Raw genomic sequence first — 22,660 nt, 5'->3', positions numbered from 1 at the left:
TCGGGACCTGAGGCTTCTCGAGCCTCGGCGGTCACAGCATCAGCACTCCGGGCCAGCAGCACCCTCAGTCCTTACTGATGGCTTTAGAAAGGGAATTTTTGGTGGGTTTGTGGGGTTTTTTCCCCTCCACAATTTTTTGCATAGTTTCAGCTGAATAAAGAATCAAAAAATGGGACCTTGCATGAGATGGAAGCAGAGGGTTTGTACCTCCCCCCTGGCAGAGCCAACTCAGCCACATCAGACACATCATGTGGGGCTATGCCACCACCGAGTGTGTTACTGCAGGGATTTGTACCTAAACCCAAACCCAAATAACTGTTGTTTTAACCTTTTGCTGACTCCAGCAGCACAAACCTGGAAGCAGAGAGATGTGACAAGGCACAGCGACAGGAATGATGGCTCAGATAAGGCCACACAGTGTGGGAGGGCAATTAAAGGCTCAGATTTATTAGCTGTGTGCCCATGCTCAGGAGGCTGATGAAGCAGTTGGAGATGGAAAAGTTGGTAATGGAAAGGTCAGAGACGGAGGCTTGTCAGAGGATGAATTGATGAGCACCCAAAATCCCAGAAGCCGATTTTTAAAAGCATTTGCCCACATAAAACTGGAGACTGTGGCCTTTTGTAAATCAGCCAGGAACATGTCTTGGTTTGAAAATAGCACTGAGCATCTTATTACATGTTTAACACTCAAAAGATCTTTTAAAATCAGACTCAGCTCACTGGAGTGGCTCCTGTTCATGGGTAAATGGAGGGGTCAGTGTGTGCAGACACCCACAGCCATTTGTGGTCTCCTGTAGCATCCGCTGGTGTGTGAGCTACTGACATGTGAGCACCTTAAACAAACCCTGAGCCCTGCAAAATGAAAGTGAAATGAAATAAGTAAGTCATGCCATTAGTCTCCTGTGAGCTGGCTTTAAAATTAGCAAGTTTTAGACATAAACATGGTAGAACAAGCCCTCAGGGGAAGAAAAGCCCTCCAAAAACCACATCCTACCTTCTTTTCAACCGTGTACACTGCTCTTTATTTCATGGCACTTTAGTAAGGTTAACTAATTTGGTTTCCTGTTTCCAATGAATTTTACATGTAGAAACACGTTTATATTATATACATTATAAATCTGATTAGAAACATGGATGTATGAACAAACACATGGTTTTTATCAGTAGCTGTGTGTATTTGTGTGTGTATGTGAAAGAATACATAAAAATGCCTTATTTCAACTGGCATTTTAACTATTATTTCACAAATCCTGGCTTTCTGAAGATGCCAGGTGAACCCCAGTTTGGAAGATAATTTAAAATAAGAAGCATAACATAACAGCAATGCAACCAAATTTAATGGCTGGTAGCACAAGCTAATCTGGGGCAAAACCATGTCTTGGACTGAGCTCAGGCTTCATCAGACTGGGAAAAACAGTAAAAATATCCCTGGTGATAAACAGTAAAAATATCTCACTGATGTGAGAGCCATGCCTGGAGATGGGGCAGCAGCTGGGGGCATCCCCTATCCTCTTGCCCACTGCTGCCATACGTACTCAGGTGCTTTTCCTGTCTGTCTGTCTGTCTGTCTCTTTGCATTCCCCTCTGTCCTCTTCAATCAGCCAACCATGGGCACTTCAGCCTAGTCTGCTCAGCCCAGAATACAGATATTTTGGGCATCTGCAATCTGGATGAAAGCTCCAGTCCTGCCAGGAACTCTGCAAAGGCTTGAATGGAAAAAAAATAAAAATATCCCATGGAGTTGGGTAGAGGCTGCCAGGCTGCCCCAGCCCCTATCCCACAGGCAGGGAGCAGCCCCAGCCCCTCTGCAGCCACCAGCTGAGACAGAGCCTGCAGGAAAGATAATAAATTAAATCCAAATGTTTATTCCATTGGCACTGTCTGGGTCACGTGCCTTGTGGAGCTGGAGAGTGCAGGGATATTTTCTTGTAGCTGTCGAATAAACTGCTAGAAATGGTGTCTGTGTAGAGATCCCGGAGGAGGCGGGGGCTGAGACCTGCTTGGATGGATGGATGGATGGATGGATGGATGGATGGATGGATGGATGGATGGATGGATACACACCCACAGGAGCTGGCCCCAAGCTCAGAGGCCAGGCCAAGAGCTTTGTGCACAGGCTCAGGTTTGGGGGCAGGCGTGGGGGTGTCTGTGCAAGTGAGGCACTGGAGATTGTGGGCGTGTGAGGACCTTGGATTTCCCCTCTCATCCTTTGCACACACACAGAATTAACTCTTCCCATCCTCATCAGACATGGTGAGCTCTGGATGTGCAGGGCCCTGAGCTGCAGCATAGCCCCAGCTCTGGTGGGTGTCTGCAGCGTGTCCTGGCTGCTGCAGGTCACTGTGCAGAGATGCTTTAAAAACCCCCACCCCAACCCACCGAGCACAGCCCGAGCCCGCTGCCCCACAGGTCCCAGCACAGTGCTTACAACAGGCTTACTCATTTCTCCAGTGAGTAAGACTGAAAGCGGAGCCCCACAAGGGCAGGACCGGGGGCTGATAAGGAGCAGCTCCCTAATCTCCAGCCCCAGCAGCCAAAAGGGCCAGGGTGATAACTCGCAGAGCCCCCAGCTCCCAGCAGGGCAGGGTGCTGCTGTCGGTTTGAGTGTTTGCAGAGTTGCACCTCCTCACCTTGCAGGGTTTGTCTGCAGTGGCCCAGCCCAGCCCAGCACCCCTCGGCCTCCCCAGGGGAGCCAGAGGGACCTGGTGGTGGTGGCAACCCCAGGGCTCACAGCCTGGCCCGCTCACCTCCTCTGCTCTTGATGCCTTGAGCTCCTGGGGCACAGCCATGGGGAAAGGGGACTACATCATTCATCTGATCAATCAACCCTGTAAGAAGAGCCAAAGTTTAGAAACTGGAGGTAGGGAAGGTCCCAGCTGAGGTCCATCCTCATGCTCTGGGTCACACCAGGAAGCCAGGAGCACAGCAAAGCTGGCAGTCCCCTGATTCAGACCTGGGCTGGGAGGCTGGGACTTTGGCTCAGATACCTGGTTTTTGCTGGCTGGGTCAGACCCTGTCCATGCCCATCTCCTGTGGCACACACCCACTGCTGCTGCTGCGCTGGCTCCGTGTCACCTGCCCCCAGCTCCAGGGATCAGCTCCACTGCCCCCTCACTGGCCCCGTGTGCCAAATTGCACATGATAAGCTCTGCTCCACAGCACATTTTTGTCAGAGGCTAGAGAGATAAAATCTTAAAATAGCTCACCATGACATTCGTCAGGGTCTGTGCCACCACATTTCCCACATGTTGCTGTCCTCTGTCCCTGGCTTCAGCCAGGAACATCCCTGCAGGAAGGCTGGGCTCCTGAAATGTAAAGCAGGACGTGCAGAGCTGCTCCTGTCCTGGAGCATCGTGGTCTCCAGGCAGCATGGGACTGAGTGTGACATGGCACTGAGGGTGACATGGCACTGCCAGCACTGTGGGGCAGGCTCTGCCTCTGCTTTCAGGGTGCCCCCACTCCCACAGGCCCCGCTGCAGGGCCCCCATCCCATCCTTGGCTTGCTCCAGGGAGCACCGTGCCCTTGGCCTCTTGGAGCCTTTGGCTCCAGCCAAACACCACTTGGCCAAGCCCCCAGCACAGGAACAAAAGCAGAGAGCCCCAGAGACGGGCCAGAGAGCTGGGGGAGGGTGCAGCTCCCTGCTCAGCTCCTCTCCAGCGCTGGAAACCAGCAGGGCATAGAAGGGAACCATCCCCTCGCTGCCTTTGTCACTCCTGGTGCTGCCCAGGGCTGCCCTGTGCCTTTCAGGGGTGCTCTGGTGGCTCTCTCAGGCTGGGTGCCAAGGGGAAGACCGGGGTGCCAGCATCTCCTCCTGGAAAGCCCACTTTCAGCTCTTTCCTTGCAGGAACCCACTTCTTTAACCCCTCTGGTGCCAGCTGGCCAGCACGGTGTCCTGGCTGTGGTTCCTGGGCTCTCACAGTGCTGCCAAGCGAGTGGCATTCAAAGCTTTAGCCTTTCCCAGCTTTTAGGCACTTGCTCCAACTCTCCCTTATTTTGTGTTTAGCTTTGGGCAGCAAATATCACGTCATGGTTAAAGGCGCAGCTTCAATTCATATCTATCTTGATTTTTTTTAATGAAAAACAAGATTAAAAATAGTCATCAGAGAAAACAAACACTGTAATGCCCACACAGATTTTTTTTTCAAACAACTTCAAAAATGCCCACGAGAGCCACTGCTTTTAAGTGTTGGAAAATCACAGTGGAGCCTTTGCAGTGCTGACATGGCTCTAAGGAAATGAAGCATTTTGTACAGAGGGGAAAACACGGTCCAGGTGTTACTGTACCACAAGCCCCAGCTCCTTCCTCTGCACCTGGCTCACACCTGGCTGGGGGCAGGTGGCTCTGCAGAGACACATTGGGGTTACTAGGGAAGTCCTGCCAGCATCTCCTGGCCATGCCAAGGAAAATCATTCCATTTTCTCTGCCCTGTGCCTAGGAGGGGCTCACAAACCTCCCCAGCTCAGTGTCACCTCCAGTCCCAGCCAGTCACAGCACAGGCTGTTATGGCACACCAGGCTCATTCCTTTATTCATGATACTAACTCTTTTATTCATGATAGGAGTAGTAAAAGCAGATGAGCTCACTCCAATTAGCTCATGGCCCTAGAACAAGCATTTTTCTCCCACCTCATGGTGCAGACATGGTGGGGGACAGTGGCATGCCACCAAGAACCCACCAGCCCGGTGCCCTCCTTACCACACATGGTACATGTGTGAGGCCAGTGCCTCACAGAATGGCCAAGTGCCTCTGGTTCCCCTGTGTGCCACAGAACAGAGCCAGGCTGGGGATGAGCGAGTCCCAGGCTCACAGGGATGTCACCTGTGCCAAAGGGATCCTGGGGTGCCAGAGACCCTTAGCTGAGGAGCCAGCAGAGCCCACATCGACTTGAACTCATCTCTGCAGGCTGGACGGGACTTTTGGGGGGTTGTTTAGACTTGTTAAGGGATTTCCCCAGCCTCCATGGCCTCGCTGCCCTCCCTCAGAGACACCAGCAAAGCCCCAGGGACCCACGTGCCCTGGGGAGCAGCGATGCAGCACAGCTCATAGCCCTGGTGTGTTTGGGACAGAGCTGTGAGGAAACCCCATGCAGGAATTATTGGAAGTGACCCTGTGTGACATGTGCTGCATGGAGAAAGGGAGGTTCCCTCAGTGGGGGCCGATTGTGCCAGCACCCAGCAGCCACCCAGTGAGGCAGAGAGGCTGCACCCCCATTTGACCACAGGGCTGCAGAACCAGTGGGGATCTTTCCAGTGCAGATCAAGGGCTCGTCTGAAGCCCCTTTTAAAAAACAAATTCATTCCCAGCTTCAACCAGCCCTCTGCACACCAGAGTGCAGTGGCTCACTGGGCCTTCTCATAGAGCACACGGATGCTGAGGCCTAGGGAGAGGTCAGCTCAGGGGAAAACCACTCTGGAGGGATCTAACCTGTCTGGAAAACAGCTTTTTGCCACAGCTCCCTGTGGGCAGAGTACAGGCAGCACCACTGCCTTACCCAGCCTGCGCTGCCAGAACACATGGCACAGGTTTGGCTTTCCCCATGGAAAGGGCAGCGTGGCACCATTACCCACGTGGGAAAGGCTCAGCTTTGTGCCCTTGGTGCCCCTGGACGCTATGTAAATACTGGCAGGATTTTCTTAGCAGCACGAAATGCACATCTGCTCATGCAAAGCTGCGGGCGGTGGCCGGGGAGCTGCAGCCGCTGGCCGGCGCAGGAAGGTCGCTGCCATGCACGGGTGCCTCCCCAGCATGGGCCAGCCTCCCAGCTCGAACTGTTGGCCTGAAAGGGCCTCCTGCATCTGAAACAGCCATCCCTGCTCCTCTCCTTGCCCAGAGAGCCCGGGCTGATCCGCAGCCCTCAACAGGGTAGGCAGCAAAGAAGCGCCTCAGTGTGTCAGCCAGGGAGAGCCCCCAGCCCTGCAGCTCTGCTGTCCCCGGCAGGCTCATGGAGATAAGGCTGGAGGATGATCACTTCGTGCTGCCATCAAGACAACATGACTTGAAGCCCGACTGCTTCCAATACCGTTTTTTCCCCTTAATTGTTCTATTTCCATGCGCCTGTGCACACCCTGCTCTTGCCAGAAAAGCCAAGTGCTGATCATTGTCAGATGGTTCACAGAGAGGTTTCTGTTTTGTTTTGTTTTTTCAAGGATCCAAGATGATAGGGGGATGGAGACAACTTTTGTCCTCTGCTTAAAATAATTCAAGCTTTCCACTGTCTAAGCCAGGCTCAAGCAGACATTTGCATAACAAATGAGCTTCTCCCCACACTTCAGCCCCTGGTGACCCCTGCAACTCTTGCACGAGGTGGCTCCATTTCCTTCTTTATCTACATCTCCATCCCCTCCATCACCTCCATCATCTCCATCTCCCATCTCAGCCCTGAATCTGGGGAGGGGAGGGCATGGAGAGGGTTGTAAGTTTTTGGCACTTTTGTCAGTCAAGACTCTAAACAGCTTCTGGAACTTTTCACCAGTAAAACATTTGCTTGGTGACCAACAAATAATTCCAGGCATGTTTTATCTTGCTGTAAAAATGCCACAAAGCAGCTGATTAGTGGAGGTTTCTCTCCAAGCTAAAACCTGTTGACAGCAGGACCAAACACTGACTTTCCCATTATCAGCAGAAATGGCCTCTCTGTGCTGGGCATTCTCCAGGCAGTGATGGACAAGCACAAGGCTCAGCTCTGAGAGCCTGTTTGGGTGCAGAAAAACCAAGCAAAACCCTGCAAGTTTCACAGGATTTTTGTTTCACCCCTGAGACAGATTAACACTTTGCTAGTTCAGATGGATAAATTACGCTATTGCTCTTTAAACCAATTTCCTCATAGAGTGTTCCAGAGAACACCTGCTGCAATGGCTGAGGTCACGATTTCCAGCCCAGCAAGAAGATAAAACTGCTTCCAGAGTCCATGGCCAGACCTGCTTTGTGCAGAACCATACCACCTCAGCCTCCCTGCCAAGAAACTGGAGGAATTTTCCAGTTCCCATTCTCCTTCTGGGAGGGAGAAAGAGGGGGAGTAAAGCTTACATACCTTTGTGAAGCTCTGAGAGGCATCAGGAGGGTTTTCATGAGAAACTGGATGGAAGCAAATGCTATCAGAGCCCAAATGCCCCATTAATTATATCAGAATAAGAATAATGATATAAGAATGTCATTCTGGGGAGAAGGGAAGTCCCAGCAGTCCTGCTACAGCCTTCTTACACAATGACTGAAAAAATGTTGCAGTTACTCATTTTGAAATGAGTTTTTTGTAAGGGTTAGATTTTTTTTTTGCATGACAACACATTGTGGGTACACAATTTAAAAATTAATCCATGACCAGTCAGAAACAATCATCCCTCCCTTTTTCTTTTAGAGTAAACTCTGAAATCTGGCTTTTTTTTACATAATTGTATTTATAGAGCAAACCTCCAGAAGCCTTTGCAACATTAAACATCCACAGGTTCTTTCTGGGCAGCCCCCTGATATCAGTGAGTCACTGCAGCCCCCACAGCTCCAAGTGGAGAGCACACATCCCTCCTCCAGCCTGTGTTTCCCAGCGGGGGAGATGCTGCTCACAGCTCCTGGAGACCAGGCAGCAAATGCTTAATATAAGGTTTGAGGTTCAACCAGCCTGGGCTGTGTCTTTCCACAGCAAACTCAGAGCATTGCAAAGTGAGGTACAAGGCAAAATCCCAGAGAAATTCTCCTGAGTAATTTTTCTTGCCTCTGTGGGTTTGGGACTTCTTTTAGTGGACCCTAGCAGGCTACAGCCATGTGTATCCCTCCTTCTGTGTGCTGCAGGACTGTTATCCCTGCTGAAGGAGCAGAGCTCAGGGCAGGCCTCTCCAGCAATCCACGGTGGTTTATGGTGCTGCTCTCAGCCCTGAGAAGGGGTTGGAATCACGGCTTTCCTGGCACAGGCTGAGCAAACCCTGTGTGTCCCCAGGCTCCCCTGACCCACCTGCTGTCTGAGGGATGTTTCAAACATCAGCCTGAGATGCTGCTCTCTCCACTTGCATCACTTCACCACAAAACCATCCTCCTTTACATGCAAACCCCCAATCTCAGCAGCTCCACCGGGCACTGGCAGGAGACACCAACACAGTTCTTAATGCCCAGGCTGGCAGCCCTGAGCAGGGCAGGACAGGTCCCCTGGGCTCACCACAGCTCACAGTCCAACCTGCTTGGCTGCTTTGGGTTCTGCTCAACTCCATCAAAGCCTCAGAGACACCATATGGCTCCCGGGGATGTTCCTCTGCAGGATTTGGTTTGCAGCACAAGAGTTGTGCCTGGCAGAGGCAGCAGAGCAGCTCCCCCCATCCTGCTCCAGAGTGCCCAGGGGTGACAAATGGCTCTGATGGCACCAGGGTGTCCCCAGCCCACGCCAGTGCCCAAAGCATGGAAAATGCATTGCTGTTCCTCACGGTGCTGTCCCAGGGACTGCTGTGTCTGTCCCAGTGGAACAGGGAAGGGGAAGCTCTCCCTGGATTTTTGGAGAGCCCTGTTGTGGGTTGGAGGGACAGGTGGGGATGGCAGTGGGAACCAGGATGTTTCTCCTGGTGACTGCTAGGAAAAGACCAGCCTGGAGCTGCCTGAGCTGCCTTCACTGCTGCACAGGCCAGGAGAAGTTTTCCCTCAGGCTGAAAGAGCCTCCAGCTTCCTTCTCCCAGGTGTTTTGAGAAGCTCATTCCCAAGAACCAGTCTCATCCCAGGTCGACCAGGCACAAGCACCACCAGACATCTCGTCATGGGGCACCATCTCCAAACAGTGCACTGAAAGCTGGGGAAACTGAGGCACCTACAACCCCCAGGAAAACGCTGCAGGCTGTTCTCATATTGTTTGGGAGGGATGAAAGAGACCACTGTGCCCTGAACCCTTGGTTTGACCTGGCACCTTCCACCAGCAGCTCCTTGTCCTCCTCACTGTCCCCTCGCTGACCCAGTGCCACCAGGTGACAAATCCTGCAGCACCAGGACGTGCTCCCCGCAGGTACCAGTGGCCGTTTCAACAGTCACTGGCTGAAAAGAGAACAAAAACAGCAACAAAAGACCAACAAATAGTTGACTCTGTTCCCAGGCAAATAAAAAAGAGTGGGTTTGGATCGTCACTGCTGTCCCTTTGTTTACCGAATGCAGTAACAAAAACGGCCAGGAAACAAAAAAAATATATTCTCTGATAGCGCCAATTTATTGTGGGCAAAGCAGGCTGGGACATGCCCCAGGGAAGGAGGGTCAGGCTCTGGGGACGGGAAATAAACGTGCCCAAAAGCACTTAAAAAACCTGAAAGGACCAGCCCTGATTGCAGCAGTTAGAAGTGATATATTCTTGGCATGGAAACAAAAAGCAAATTCATAGCAGGTTTGGAGCTGATCTTACTAGCTTACATGGGATTTTATACTTAGGTAATTCTATTGTTGGCTGGAGCTACCTGATTTATGCCTGAATAAGGTCCTGATCCTGCAAACATTTACTGATGTACTTTAGTTTTACCTTTGCCCCAAGCCATCCTACTAATTTTCCTGCAGTGAGGGTAGTGCCTGTCTGCAGAGCCAGGGCCTTCGCAAGAGGAAAATCTGTGTCGTAATGCCTGAAATGAAGAGGAAATTTTGCAGTGAGACAAGAACTCCCCCAGGCTGTGGTCATTCCCCAGCCTGAGACACTGCCAGCCCCAAGCAGGACTCCCAAGATTGCCCGTGCAGCCCCTCTAACCCACAAGATTCGGGAAGCAGTGGGGGAACATCCCTAGCACGAACCTGCAGCTGCATCGAGCGCTGAGTCTCTGCAACACATAAAGCAGCAGTGTAACCCCGAGTTTACTCTCATGACACCCCTCTCCCCGGGGCAGACCCTCCAAACAGGCTGCTAAACCTAGCAGAAGCCATTTGGACTGTCCGTTTCCATTCAAGAAAATGGCATTTACTGTCAAAAACACCAATTTACCCTGTAAGGCAAAAGAAATAGATTAATCCATCAAACGCTCTCCTTTGACAGGGAAACCACTGGGTTTGCTCCAAAGTGAGCAGGAGAATAGCAAGCTGTCCGAGGTGACAGGAGGAGGCCCCGGAGGAGAAGCTCTGAGCTCTCCCACCTCAGCATTCCGGCCAGCGAGATGCCCCCGTGGCCGCGTGTCCGGCCGCGCTGCTGCTCCCGTGCCCCTCGCATGCTGCTGAAACCAGGCAAATGAAATAAAAAGGGGTTGCGAGCCTCGGAGCAGCTGCTTTCCCCACTGCCGCTGCCAAGCCTTTCCGAAAGCACGGCTATTCCCCGGCGCACCGGAGAATTAATTTGCTTTACAATGGGCTCCGCGGGCTCTCGGGTGTCTGCCGCAGCCCGGGGGGAGCGTGGGGAGCCAGGAGCAGCACCTGCAGCCAGCCCTGAGGGTGCTGAGGAGGCTGGAGGGGCACCCAGAGCAAACCCCCTCCTGTACCAATCCCTGCTGGCTCCCGGGGGACACTTGGCCAAGACGCATCAGTGCCAGCCCCCAGCCCAGCGATGTCCACCAGCAAAGCTCAGGTGCTGCCTGCAGACCTCGGGGCACTGCAGCTCCCGCAGATGAGCTGTGGGATCTCTATCCCCCCAAACCACACCTGGCAAAGGGTGCCAGCAGCACTGGCAGGGCTGGGACCAGGGGCTGTGGTGTGTCCAGAGCCTGCCTTCATCCCACAGCCCCCAGTGCTGCTGTGCACCCCGGAACGCTGGGCTTTGTGTCCAGTGAGCTCCAGGACACTGCCATGGCCACACAGAGGGGCTGCCCAGAGGTTCTGCCCCGTGTCTAATGAGGCTGCAGCATTGGAGACAGCACCCAAAGGCACTTCCAGAGCAGCTCCTCTGAAATGGGCTTTGTTTATGCTGTAGCAGCCTGGAGAAATGAATATTGCCTGCCCAGAAAGATTTAAATATACATAAAATTAGAAGGAGGAAGTGTTAGCTAAAATTTCGTACTTCTGGAAGGCAGACGGTTCGTTAGCAGTACTTTAATGAGGCTCTAACCTCACTGTAATGCTTTTATTAATGCTCGTTGCTTACTGACTGCCAACTGCTTGGCTCCTCTCCGACAGCCCGGCTGGTCCACAAAGAGAGGGGTTGAGGGGTCCTTTGATGCAAAACGTGAGCACGTTTCCCCCACAGCCAGGACAAACGACAGTTGGTGAGATGAGACAGCCCCAAACCCAGCAGATGGTGCCCAGAGCAGGCAAAGCAGCGAGAGCAGGGTGGGCAGGAGGGACACAGGAGGGAACAAGGGAAGGGAGAGGAGGAGGTGCCAGTTATGCCATCGACACTGCTCCTGTTGGCTGCAGCTGGGTCAGCATGAGGGTCAGGCAATGAGCAGTGACAGGACATCAAGGATGGTTGTGCTCGGGGTTTGGTGACAAGGGCAGACAGGGGGAGGTGCAGGATCCAGGAGGCAGGTCCCAGTGGCTCAGCACTCAGCCTGCTCCCACCGCTCTAGTGCTGTAGATATCTCGTGTGCTTTGAGGCCAGAGCTGCATCCAGATCTCACAAGAGACATGCTTTGGTCAAACGTGAGTCCTTAATCCAACAAACTTCCAAACACCCAAGGCACCATACCCCAAAATTATACTGTGACTGTGGAGGGAGAGCCTGTGCCTTTGAAGTGCTCCCAGCCCTGCTGCAGAGCTGATCCAACTGAAGGAAAACCAGGAGAGGATGGAGTCCCTCCTCCAGCCACTCTGCCCTGCCATGCCCTTGTCCATGCCCCTGTTGGCTGCAGAGGGGAGGAAGGGACACCACCTGCTTGTGGAGCTCACCTGCTCATGGGGTGATGCCCAGGCACCTTGAGCACCCCTCTTGGACGTGGCTGTGGCCAGAAGGACAAGGATCACCTCAGCAGCTGCTGGAACACTCCCCCACACCTCCTGGGAGCCGAGGTGAGCATATGCCGTATGCTTCTCCTCCTGTTCCTCGAAACTCTCTGAATAGAGGGATTAAAAATCACCCCTTGCAGCCTGAAACAAGAGAGCCAAGGCTCCGGCTGATATTCCAGCACAGCGGAGAACAGGTGGGCTGCTGCATCCGTGCTGAGCAGGAATGGGAACAGCTTGTGGGAGCCTTGCCCTGGCTCTGCCTGCAGGGCCACCCCTCCCAGGAACGTGCCAAGTAGAATCCCGTGCTGGTCCTGGAATCACAGCACAGAGCCAAGTGCAACAAGGAGCTGGGTCTGCTGTCCCACCATTGTCCAGTGATGGCTTCAGAGGCAACCAGCGAGTCCTCGGCAAAGAAGAGTTCAGCACTGTACCATAACCAACTGAAATGGGCTTTCATGTCATTTTAGTCAAAAAAAAAGAGGGAAGAAGATTATCCAGAGAAAAGAGGAGGAAGCCAGCAGGCTGCCAGGGCACAAAGTGATGGGTGAAACACAGGGTAGAGGCAGGAATGACCAGCTCCTGTCCTCACAACCTTCTGCCCAGCCTGCGAGGCAAAACCAGCAAACTACAAAATCTCTGAACTAGTAAATTCACAACCTATTTTTTTTCTCCACATAAAACTGACAGATTCAAAGCCAAACATGGAAATATCTCAGGGTGCTGATGTGCGTTTTTCTTGTTAAAGTTTCTCTGAAATCTGGCCTGGTTCTTGTGAAGAAAGAAAAAAAAAAGCAGAGAGAAAAAAGAAATAGGATCTTTTCAAGTAACACTAGTTAGATGCATCCGTTTTTAGAGTGACTGCTATAGGCAACTGGGCAATTGGTAAAATAAAAATGTTTTCCCAAATATTTTTTGCCAAAATGTGATGTGGTTGTTTTGTTCTTTTTTTTTAAATAAGACTTTGATTCAATGACCTAAATTTATCAGAAATCAGAATAAAGCAGAATCTAGAAATGCAAATGAAACATGGAAAATAAAATAGGGCAAAACAGAATGGCAAATGCTGTGAAAATTTCAGCTGGAATTTACAGCAGCATCTAAAGCCCACTCACACCAGACAGTAAATGCTTGTTCCAAGCACAATAAAATAGTCCCAGAATAAATCTTTTTAGTTTCTACTGGCCCCATCCAAAGCTTCCCTGCACTGACAGTGAGACCTTGAAGATCTCCTGGGGCCCAGGCATCACTTTGCACATGTGAGAAAGTGTGCCAGCCTGAAACACAGTGTTCTGAATCCCATGGTTCCTGTGGCAAAATATGAGAAACTTGGTATTTAAATGGATTTTATCCAGGGCATAAAGCAGAAGAGTTTTGTCCCAGTGAAAAATGGGAAAGCAACGTAAAAAACTGAGCACAGCAGTAAACAAGATGCACATTGGCAGTGCTCATCACCCTGGCAAGGGTAATTGCCCTCAAGTTTAATCAAGGTAGAAGGAGGGGATTTGGAAGCACCACATCCCGTGGCACACTTCCCTGCTTTGTCACATCACACTAAACACTCGATAAAAGCTCCCTTTGAAGAGGAGCCAAGCCCATCCTCACTTGAGTACAGTGATACTGCACTGGGTTAGCTGAGCTGGGCTTCCACTTGTGCAAAGAATTTGTAAGAGGCAGAAAAAACAGTAGGAGTGAGCAGACAGTGTTGCAACTCAAAGAAAACTACAAAACACAGTGCAATAATTAATTATTGGGGTTTGCCTCTATTTTTTTTGCTGGCAGTGAGACAAATAGACTACTGTATTAGTAAAATGTATCCTTCTCTACAGATTTGGATATGTGTCAATAAATATTCAAAAATCACTTGCCATCTCCCCAAAATCAGGAGATGGGTAAGAAAATAAATAGAATAAAAAACCTAATAGTAACAAAGGTTTTTCTTTTGTGTCTTTGCTTCTGAGCTGTTGGCCTACCAAGCTAATTTCAACAGAACCTTGGTTAAAGGAATATAGAAAAAGGGAAGGTGAGACTTTCCCATCATTACACCAGAAGAGTTTAGTTTCCCAGGAAAGCAAATCTGTAACACGATGAGATCACTTCCAGCTGATGAATCTGAAGTTTGTTTTTAGAAGGCTAAGAACAACAACAAAAAAATGAGATTAAGAAAAAACCCCAGCACCCAAATGCAGATCACTTGGACATTGGGTATTTGGGCCCAGCCAGAGTGGGTAACATGCCATCCTCCTGCTTCCCAGTTAGGGCACAGGGACACTGGTTTCCTCAGGGAATTCAGCTTGGGCAGAGGTGTGAGTGGTCACAGATCTGCTGCCTTCGCCAGATCAGCGATTTCCCAGTGCCCAGTGACAACCCTGGGATTTGTCCTTGGTGTGACCCCACCCCAGCCAAGAGCCGGAGGGGCTGGGGGCAGTTCCACTCCGGGGCTTTCATCCTGGCAGGCACAGAGGAGCCGCTGCCCATCCAGCCAGGGCAGGGCAAGGTGGGAGCTTGCCTGCCCTTCTCCCGCATTATCAGGGGCTGATGGAGGCATTCTCCTCCTCCTCCTCCTCCTGCCCGTGCCAGAGCCCCACCCCGGAGCACAAACAGCCTCTGCCCACCATCCCTGCTCCCTTTCAGCCCATGCCCAGCTCCTCCAGGTGTTGTTTGCTCTCCCAGCACAGCTCTTGTTCAAAGAGAACTTACCACAAAAGTTCCGTGTCGTTGCTATTGATTCTCAGCCCCAGCCTGGTTTTGTAGAGGTGACCAAGTGAGTGGCAGGTGGTTGGTTCTTCTACCTATTTTCTGCTGGATGGGGACACCAAATATTTGCTTTCTGAAATATTTGCAGCAGTTCCACTACAATTAAAAACATCAACTGAAATGCTCAAAAAGGGTGGGGAGTGATCCCGTGCCTTCACTCTCCCTTGAGCTTTGCTAAGATGACACAGAAACTCCTGGGCTTTGTTGCTTTGCCATGGAGTGCATCTCAAGGGCAACACATGTGATGGATTAACCTTTGGTTTCACTGGAAGATGCCCACAGGAGTGGATCTGGACTCCTGATTTCTGACCCATAGCAGACCAGTCCTAGGGAACAGCTTTCACTAACACAAGTACAAATGCAGAGCAGTTAAAGCACTCACCAAACCAATCCCATTGCAGCAGAACAATTCAGGCCCTGCATTTCAGGAACAACAAAACTGCCTGAGGGTATGTGCTAATTACAGACTACTCCTATCATTCCAGTTTGCTTTGCAAGACACCATCCAGACAACCAACCAGAGGAAGAGTGACATACCTTTGATGAGAGGAAGCTCCAGCTATGATCAAGCGTGGATGTTGCATTGAAGGTAAATTTAGGGTAGGCTGAGCCAAGTCCTCCTCTGTATGAGCTACATACACTGTTCAGTAGTAGAATCACCGAGTGATGTGTCCTCATCTGCAACCTCCAGAAGTGCTGAGTTCCAGATAAATTTTCTCTCACATAATGGCCACATTTCAAAAATAGACCAGGAATTTTGGAGACAAAATTCTCCGTTGCTGAGATGTCCAAAGGCCTTTGTGCTCCAAGGTTCTCACAGTGTCTCCAGATGCAGCAGGGGCAGCGGGAGGAGGGCTTTCTTCCAGGCAGGGACTGCTGCTGCAATAGATGTTCAAAGCCACAACTCAGCATAAGTTTTGCAAAAAGGGGACACCTACACAGACCACAGCATTGCTTGGGACTGAGTGCTGCATCCAAAGATCTGCTGGTGAAATGCCACTGCCTGCAGGGTGGAACATGGGATGGCAAAGGACAGGTCCATCCAACTCGGCAAATCTGGGACAGAGACTCTGGCCAGTGGATTCAAGCCATGCTAGTCTCTTCCCAGCTCTTACTCTTCTTCATCACCTCTCCTGGATGAGAGAGGCAATCACTTAAGAGTGGATTTTTAACTCAGTGCCATGGATCACTGATAGGATCAGACCCACAGAGCATGCAGGGTATGACTCAGTGCAAAGCACCTTCTATTCTGCCATCTTCCTAGGCAGACAATATGCTTTTGGCTTTGTGCACTCTGCAGTTTCTCTCTTTTCCTTATTTTTTTTTTTTTTTTCCTCTTGTAAAGACTTTGCTATGTCAGAATCTGTCAAACAACTCCTTGTGCCATGTTTTCACAAGAATCCTACTTGCTGGCCAGTGCCAAGCTCCCTTTTAAACAATACTCAGTGAAGCATTGCATTGCCTGTGCTGCACTCTCGCATGCCATATTTAGACAAAAGCCAGGGAATTCCCTGCCCTAGATGAGGGCTTGAATGAATGGGTTCTTCTCCCACCTCAACTAAAAATGTATGTGTTCACATCGGCCAGGCCTTCCACCCAGCTTTATTTTAATTCATTCCACAATTTGATTTATATACCTAGAAATCTGAACCAGGGGGAAAAGAAAATATAAGGAAAACAAAATGAAACAACTGAATGCGACCACAGACACATGCTTAGTCCCGCTGGGTGAATTCCCAAAGAGACCAAAACCAGTGGAAAAAACCCACCCAAATCCCACGCTAACACACGTGAGAAAAACACGCAAACCCCACCCCACTGCACAGCTGGCAGCAGCTGGATCACGGCCATAGGTGGCTTTTAGTGCATTGGCCCAGGGCAAGCAAAGAGCTGACACTGCTGCAGACTGTCAGGGGGGCTCTGGCAGCGCACCTTGTGTGCACCTGATTCCTGTGGAGAAAAGGAATCCCCCCACGGCAGGGCGAGGGGGGTGAGCAGAGCGGGGAGCTCCGCGGTTGCTGCACACCCGGCCCTGCACGTTCCCATTCCCCGGCAAAAGCCGGAGCTCTGGGGCTCTGTCCTGACGCTGCAGAAGTCAATGGGGCTGCAGAGCCTTCTGGAGCGCTATTGAAACGCCACATTCCAGAGCACTGTGCTAATCGCTCCCCGCCAGCCCTCCAGCATCACTCCACTCACTGATGTTTAAATTCTTTGCCATACTTTTGTCCACAGCGCTTGGGCCCCCCAGATTTTTTGACATGTGGTCCTTCTGCTCGCTGCCAAGTCTGCAGGGAGAGAGGATGTTGGCCTCACAGCACCAAAACAGATGCTGTCCATGCACTAACTCTGCTGGAAAAGCTTCAGATAAAGGCCTGTCTGCCCTCCTCCTCTGCCCCATGAGCACTGCAAAATATTCATCATATCTGCCCCAAGAACCTGCTTAGGAGAAAATGTGAATCCTGAAATTGAGAGTCAGAACATTGTCAAGCACAGTGTACATGCCCTGAAACACGGAATGAAATACTCTGAGAAACAAGGTAGAATTTGCACTAGATTATTGATTTCACATACATATATAAAATCCACCACAGCTATCTCAAATATATCCATACTGCTGGTAGGGATGATGGGGACCTTACTGCAGACAGGATGCAGACAGGCACCTTTTAACTGCTGTCACTTAATTCTGCTCAGTGTGGCTTGAGCTGACACCTTAACTGAGACATCACTCAAGCCCTGACTAGCCTGGTGCTGCTGGTGGTATTGCTGCTGCCTGGAGCATTCTGGGGACAGGGAGAGAGGAAAGAAATGATATGGACAGAGCTGTAGAGCTATGAAATGCACCCTTAGGATCATATGTTCAAAAGCACTCAGTTCCCATTTAGGAACCTAAATGAAGTTGGCAGGATTTCAGAAGTGCTCAGCATCTATCAGCTCCTACTGAGAACATGCTGAGCTCTTCTTAAAACTGTCAGAGAAAAACAATTTGAAGATAAGAGCCAGCTTGTGGCTTACAATTCACATCATTGTATGGGTCTTCAGAGCAGCTTGGCAGGAGCAAGAATAGCTGCTTTCACAGATATTGCATATGAGTCCACATCTCCAAGCACAGGGCCAGGACTATAAGCAATCACCCCACTGGCTGCCTCCTGAAAGAGCTCTGCACCCCAAGGAGAATTTTCCACTTCATGTCAGTGATGATTTCATAGCATTGAGTAAGTGGGAGTTTGCACCTGACCATGCCAGGACCAACCACGTCAGTGGAGATGAGAAGGACCAAAATGAGTGCTTAAAAACTCAGAACATAACCCACGGGGCTGCAGGCAGGGCAACTGTGAAAACATCTGGAGAAATGCACTAATTTGGTCCTAACTTATATTAAGTTTTGACATATAATTAGTAGCAATACTAAATGCCAGTTGGTACCTCCTCTCTTTGAACCCTGAAGTGCTCTTTGTTCTGTGAAGGAGAAAGATCTCCCAGTGGTGACAAACAGCTAAAGCCATGGGAACCTTCCACAGACAGAAAGATTTGTCAAATCTCTCCAAACACTTCCAGAGGCATCAATCCAGCAAAGAACTTAATCACTGCAGCAATCCCACTTGCCCTCCTGGAGCCACTGATCTATTTAAAAGGAAGGTTGTGAATTCAAATCTTCCCACTGCTCACAGCTCCCCCAGCCTTGAACCAGCTGAACCTTGGTACCACACCAAAAAACCCAAATCAAGCACAGCAGCTCGTGCCAGGCTCCAGCTCACCCAAGGACATGTTATGATTCTTGAAGGAGACTAAGAGTGAATTCTTCTCATCAAAATCCTCTTTTTCACAGTGTCCTTCATCTTACATTGAGATTCCAGCAGCTACCTTCCAGGTAGGAGCAGCTTGCTTATCCTGACTTTCCAGGTATTTCAGGGGTTACAATGCCTGTCTGCTCCTTAGCTTGCTATGTTGCTTGGTCTAATTCCACAAAAAAACTCCAGAGATTCTTCCGGGCACAGCAGGAGCTGAAAGATCTCATGAATCTTGCTACCAATAGGTTCCTCGACTCACCTTGGTGTGGGAAGTGGAACTATAATTTAATGTACTTCCCTAGGTGAGGGTGCTGCACCTCAGTCAGAGCTGCAGGAGGACATTACCACTCATGGTATTGGGACAAAACAGGTGGTTTTTTCTCTTTTAGCTTAGGAGAAGCTTCATGTTTTCTCAGTAATGGATCAAAATCCCTCTTGTTGAAGGTGGAGGCAAAAGTATTGATTCCAGAGGAGTTCTTGCTCCTAACCCAGCTCAAGGACCCAGGAGAGAGATGAAACATTGTGCAGTCAAGCATTGCCAGACTTTACAAACTCTGGCCATATTGATTTATCTCCTGAAGTCTCAACACAAAAGCAGAACAGCAGAAGAAAGCATAGCGCTATTTTCCATTCTGACTAAAACAAGTAGTCCAAAACATGCATGAATTTAATTTGTCACTCCTCAAATATAACGACTCATTATGATTCATTACTCCCAAGTACTCTAGCTCATTTTCTACAGCTAATTAACCTTGTAAGCAACAATTCACCCAAGAGAGGATCACTCTATTGCCATGGGGAAGGCTGCACTCTGCCTTCTCCTGTAGGAGAACAGAAGTGCTTGCCATGGTCTGGCCAAGGGGCACTGCTGCCCTTTCTCTCCTGAATTTGCTGAACAGGGACAGCCTGAGAAAACTCATTTAGAAAAAAATGGAGAATTCTCCATTCCAGTGAGCAACATATGCTCAACACAGTTTCCTTGGGAGCAGTGAAGGGCTGGTTGGCCACTGCTGCAGCCACCGAAGGGTAACAAATACTTGTGCTTTGCACAGCTGAGCTGAGCTCAACTAGGCTGGAGAGAGGAGTGTGACAAGGAAGGTAAAGATACTAATGCTCATCCTGGAGCAGTGAGAGGAATGGTGAAAGGTGGAGCTCCCGGGGATGATGCCCTGTCCTAGGGAAGCCAGTGGCTCACACAGCTGCGTGGAGTTTGAACAAGACCTTTCAGTCTTTCTCTTGGTCCCTTTTATACTCTGCTCAGATTTAAACATCCTCTCAACTTCTCATATATATTTAGACCAAAGAAAAACACCATTAAAATGCCAAGGAGGCTTTCAAGACAATTGTTATACTAAAGTAGCTTCAATCCTAAACTCTGCTCCTGTGAAATTACTCACTGGACAGCCCATTTTAATCCTGCATTACTAATTAAGTGCTGCTGTCACTGTCAGATGATTGCTGTTTTCACAGGTCAACCACAGCAGGAAAGGGAATTCTAACAAAACACTGCCTGACCCCAGGGATTTACAGGCAGCAACTTTTGCATTAGGCACCACGGTATAAAGTCACACAATCTTCGCTGCAAAAAGTGCCAAGAGCTGAGCACTGCTGCTGGTTTTGAAGTACCAAATGCCATTTCCCTGGTGTGCCCTCACGCTGCTCCCACGGAGGCTTCACCCGAGACGGCCGGACAGCCTGAGTGTCACCCAGTGAAACCCAAGAGCTGTGTCCATTTTTAGAACCAGCCTGCCTGAAGATCTGCTGCATTATCTGGGCAACACGTAAGGGAACAAGATGAACTGCAGCTCCCTGAGCCACTTATTTACCTTCTGTTTAAACAGAGCCTCTGCAGCTCCCCGCCCGTGCACCCACTTGCTCGGCACCTCGCGCAGGGCTGCTGCTCTATTTTTAAAGGCATGCCGCTGGCTTTCATCTGAAGCTGCCTGTTTTTTTTTCTTTTTAGCTCTCATACTCTTTAAACTAATTTAAAACATGCTGGCAGATAAAGGTAGTGAGGGGAGATACAGCAAACGCACCATGGTTGGTATTGCAAATTCAGATTAAGGCAAGGGATATAACCCAAACAGAATAACAATGAACATCTAAACTCAGTGATTAGGGCCAGACAGCAGCAGTCCTTGCTAAGGGGACCATCTCCCATGTATTTGGAGAGGGATTACTTGAATCAAGACTTTAGGACTTGTTCTGGTAGCAGACAGACTGGGGTGCTCACAGCAGGGAAGAACAGCAAGTGGCAGCTGTGAGGAGTCCTGTCAGGGAATGTTGTCCCTGAAACACAGTTTAAAGTAGTCTGGGGCTTGCCAGGGAGTTAAAGGCTCTGCTGGTCCCAGTTCTGAGCCCACATGAGCAGCACTGCAGTCAGTGGCCTTGCACAGTCACTCAGGTGGAGGAAGCACTGCTAAAAGTCTCCAGCACTGCGGGAAGGTGGAAGGGTGCCAGAAACACATGGCATGAATATCCAGTGTCCCCCCATGGGACCCCAAACCAGAGTGCATTTAACACCCTGGAACAGAGAGACTGCTTCAAGCTTGACCCAAAACCCTCAGAAACTCTCATAAGTATTTAGAATAAAACTGTTGAGGCCATGAACACTGACAGACTGTAAATAGGGAAGATGGTTGACTACACTGATACATCACCAACAAGATGAGAAACCACTTCCAAAACTTCACATTTTGAGAGCTTGGAGATTTCCTAGCCCATGCCTTTGGTCTAGATTTTTCTGAGCTAATGTTCAGGTGCCAGGCTCTGTCACCACTGCTGGAGCTGCCCTGAGCATCCTGCTGATGGTCCTGGTGCTCCAGACACACACCTGGCTCTGCTGCACTGGGCAGGCTGAGCTCGGCTCCATTTCAGATTCAGGACATCTCTGAGAACTGGTTGAAACGAGGACTCACTAACGCTCCCATCAGATGCTGCTGGGCCTTTTTGTGCCAGGAAAACGGATGTGTGCAACAACAGCAAAAGTGCCTGGAAGCTTCCCAAAGCCTGAGTGAAATGGGGGAATGTTGAGTGGCATCAGACAAAAGGAGCAGTGATTTAATCTCCACAGATGGGGAGGAGGGAGCAGTGTCAGGAAAAGCAGGAGGATGAGATTAGCTAGGCAATAAAATGAAAATGAGCAAGAGGTGGAGAGAACTATGCTGAGATAAGAGGAGGTGGATTACAGGGCTGGCAGATGGAAGGGGAGCAGGCAGCCAAGCAGGGAACAAAAAACAGGTAATAAATCTGGAAAAATTGTCATCACCAATGTTAAATACTATTTTCAGCCCATTTTCTCCAAGGAAGTAAGTGGTTATGTCAGAGGGAAGTGCTGTGCCGTCCCCTCAGGGTGCAGTGACACTGCCTGCAGCCCCAGCCACTGCAAATGGCCAGCAAGGTGTGTTTGCTTGGACTCCAAACTCCTGCAAGACAGCCAGAATCCTTTCTGACACCTGGATAAAGCAGTCCTTTAACACAAAAGGTGAAAGAAACGGCTTCTTTCTGGAGGGCCTGACCATCAGTTTGACTCAGCCTAATTCAGGAAAGCGACACCTCATCTCCTTGGCTGCTGAAAGGAGCATTTCCTCCAGCCTTGCTGGAGCTCATTAGGCTGGGTATCTCAGTTCCGGGTGATAAGGCAGCTTTTATCAAGAGACTTTCATTAATGCAGTTTAACTGGCAATGGATGATTGATAACAAGGAGACATTTGACCACAATTTAAGTCATTAAGCCCTTGACCACCACGTTTTTGGAAGATAATCTCTACAATATCTTAATCTGTGTCATTTTAGCAAAGCCACACTGCAGCTTTCCAAATCTGTGAATCTCCCAGCCTTCCATTACCTCCATTACCCAAGCAGGTCAGGGCCTGCTGGCAGCACATCTATCTCAAGAGGTTACTTAAAATCATTTATTTGTCATTGCACTTTAAATCTGGGAGAGGAAATTAATGGACAAAGAGATGTAATTACCTTGTGAGTCTGAGAGCTCTTCAGGGCAGGAACAGCTTGTTGCTCTGCGCTAGTGTAGTGCCTGGCCCAACAGGGTTTGTGTAAAAGAGCAGCAGTGGTGGCTCCTAAGTCATTGCAAACATCTGTGTTGAGTAATAAATACCTGGCTTGAGATGACAATTTCCCATCCAAAAGTGGGGCAAGGTCAGACTAACCCCGTCACTGCTGAGTTGGGTTACATGCCTGCCCCTTCTTTATTCTCAAATGGATACCTCTTCCCCCTCTGCCCCTTTAGCTCATTTAATGTCTCACTAACCTCCAGCACAACCAGGAAAGGAGACAAGCAGTTCA

The 22,660-nt window shown here is 49.9% G+C and overlaps 1 long non-coding RNA gene across 6 annotated transcripts; it reads right to left on the bottom strand.

Annotated features, from left to right (window-relative positions):
* Positions 1-431: 431 nt before the first annotated feature.
* LOC309579514 lies at positions 432-22,375 on the bottom strand. 6 transcript variants are annotated; one of them, XR_014226912.1, is made up of 5 exons: positions 22,331-22,375; positions 15,102-15,443; positions 9,738-14,609; positions 2,748-9,571; positions 432-852 (listed from the first exon to the last, which is right to left on the bottom strand). It is a non-coding gene; the product is annotated as an uncharacterized lncRNA (long non-coding RNA). The 6 variants fall into 6 exon arrangements; XR_014226913.1 differs by having other exon boundaries at positions 2,748-9,925; positions 11,754-14,609; XR_014226914.1 differs by having other exon boundaries at positions 11,754-14,609.
* Between the last annotated feature and the right edge of the window lie 285 nt (positions 22,376-22,660).

This window comes from Coloeus monedula (assembly GCF_965178545.1).
Source record: "Coloeus monedula genome assembly, chromosome: 17".
Taxonomy (NCBI): domain Eukaryota; kingdom Metazoa; phylum Chordata; class Aves; order Passeriformes; family Corvidae; genus Coloeus; species Coloeus monedula.
This window is presented reverse-complemented; position numbering and strand designations above follow the sequence as displayed.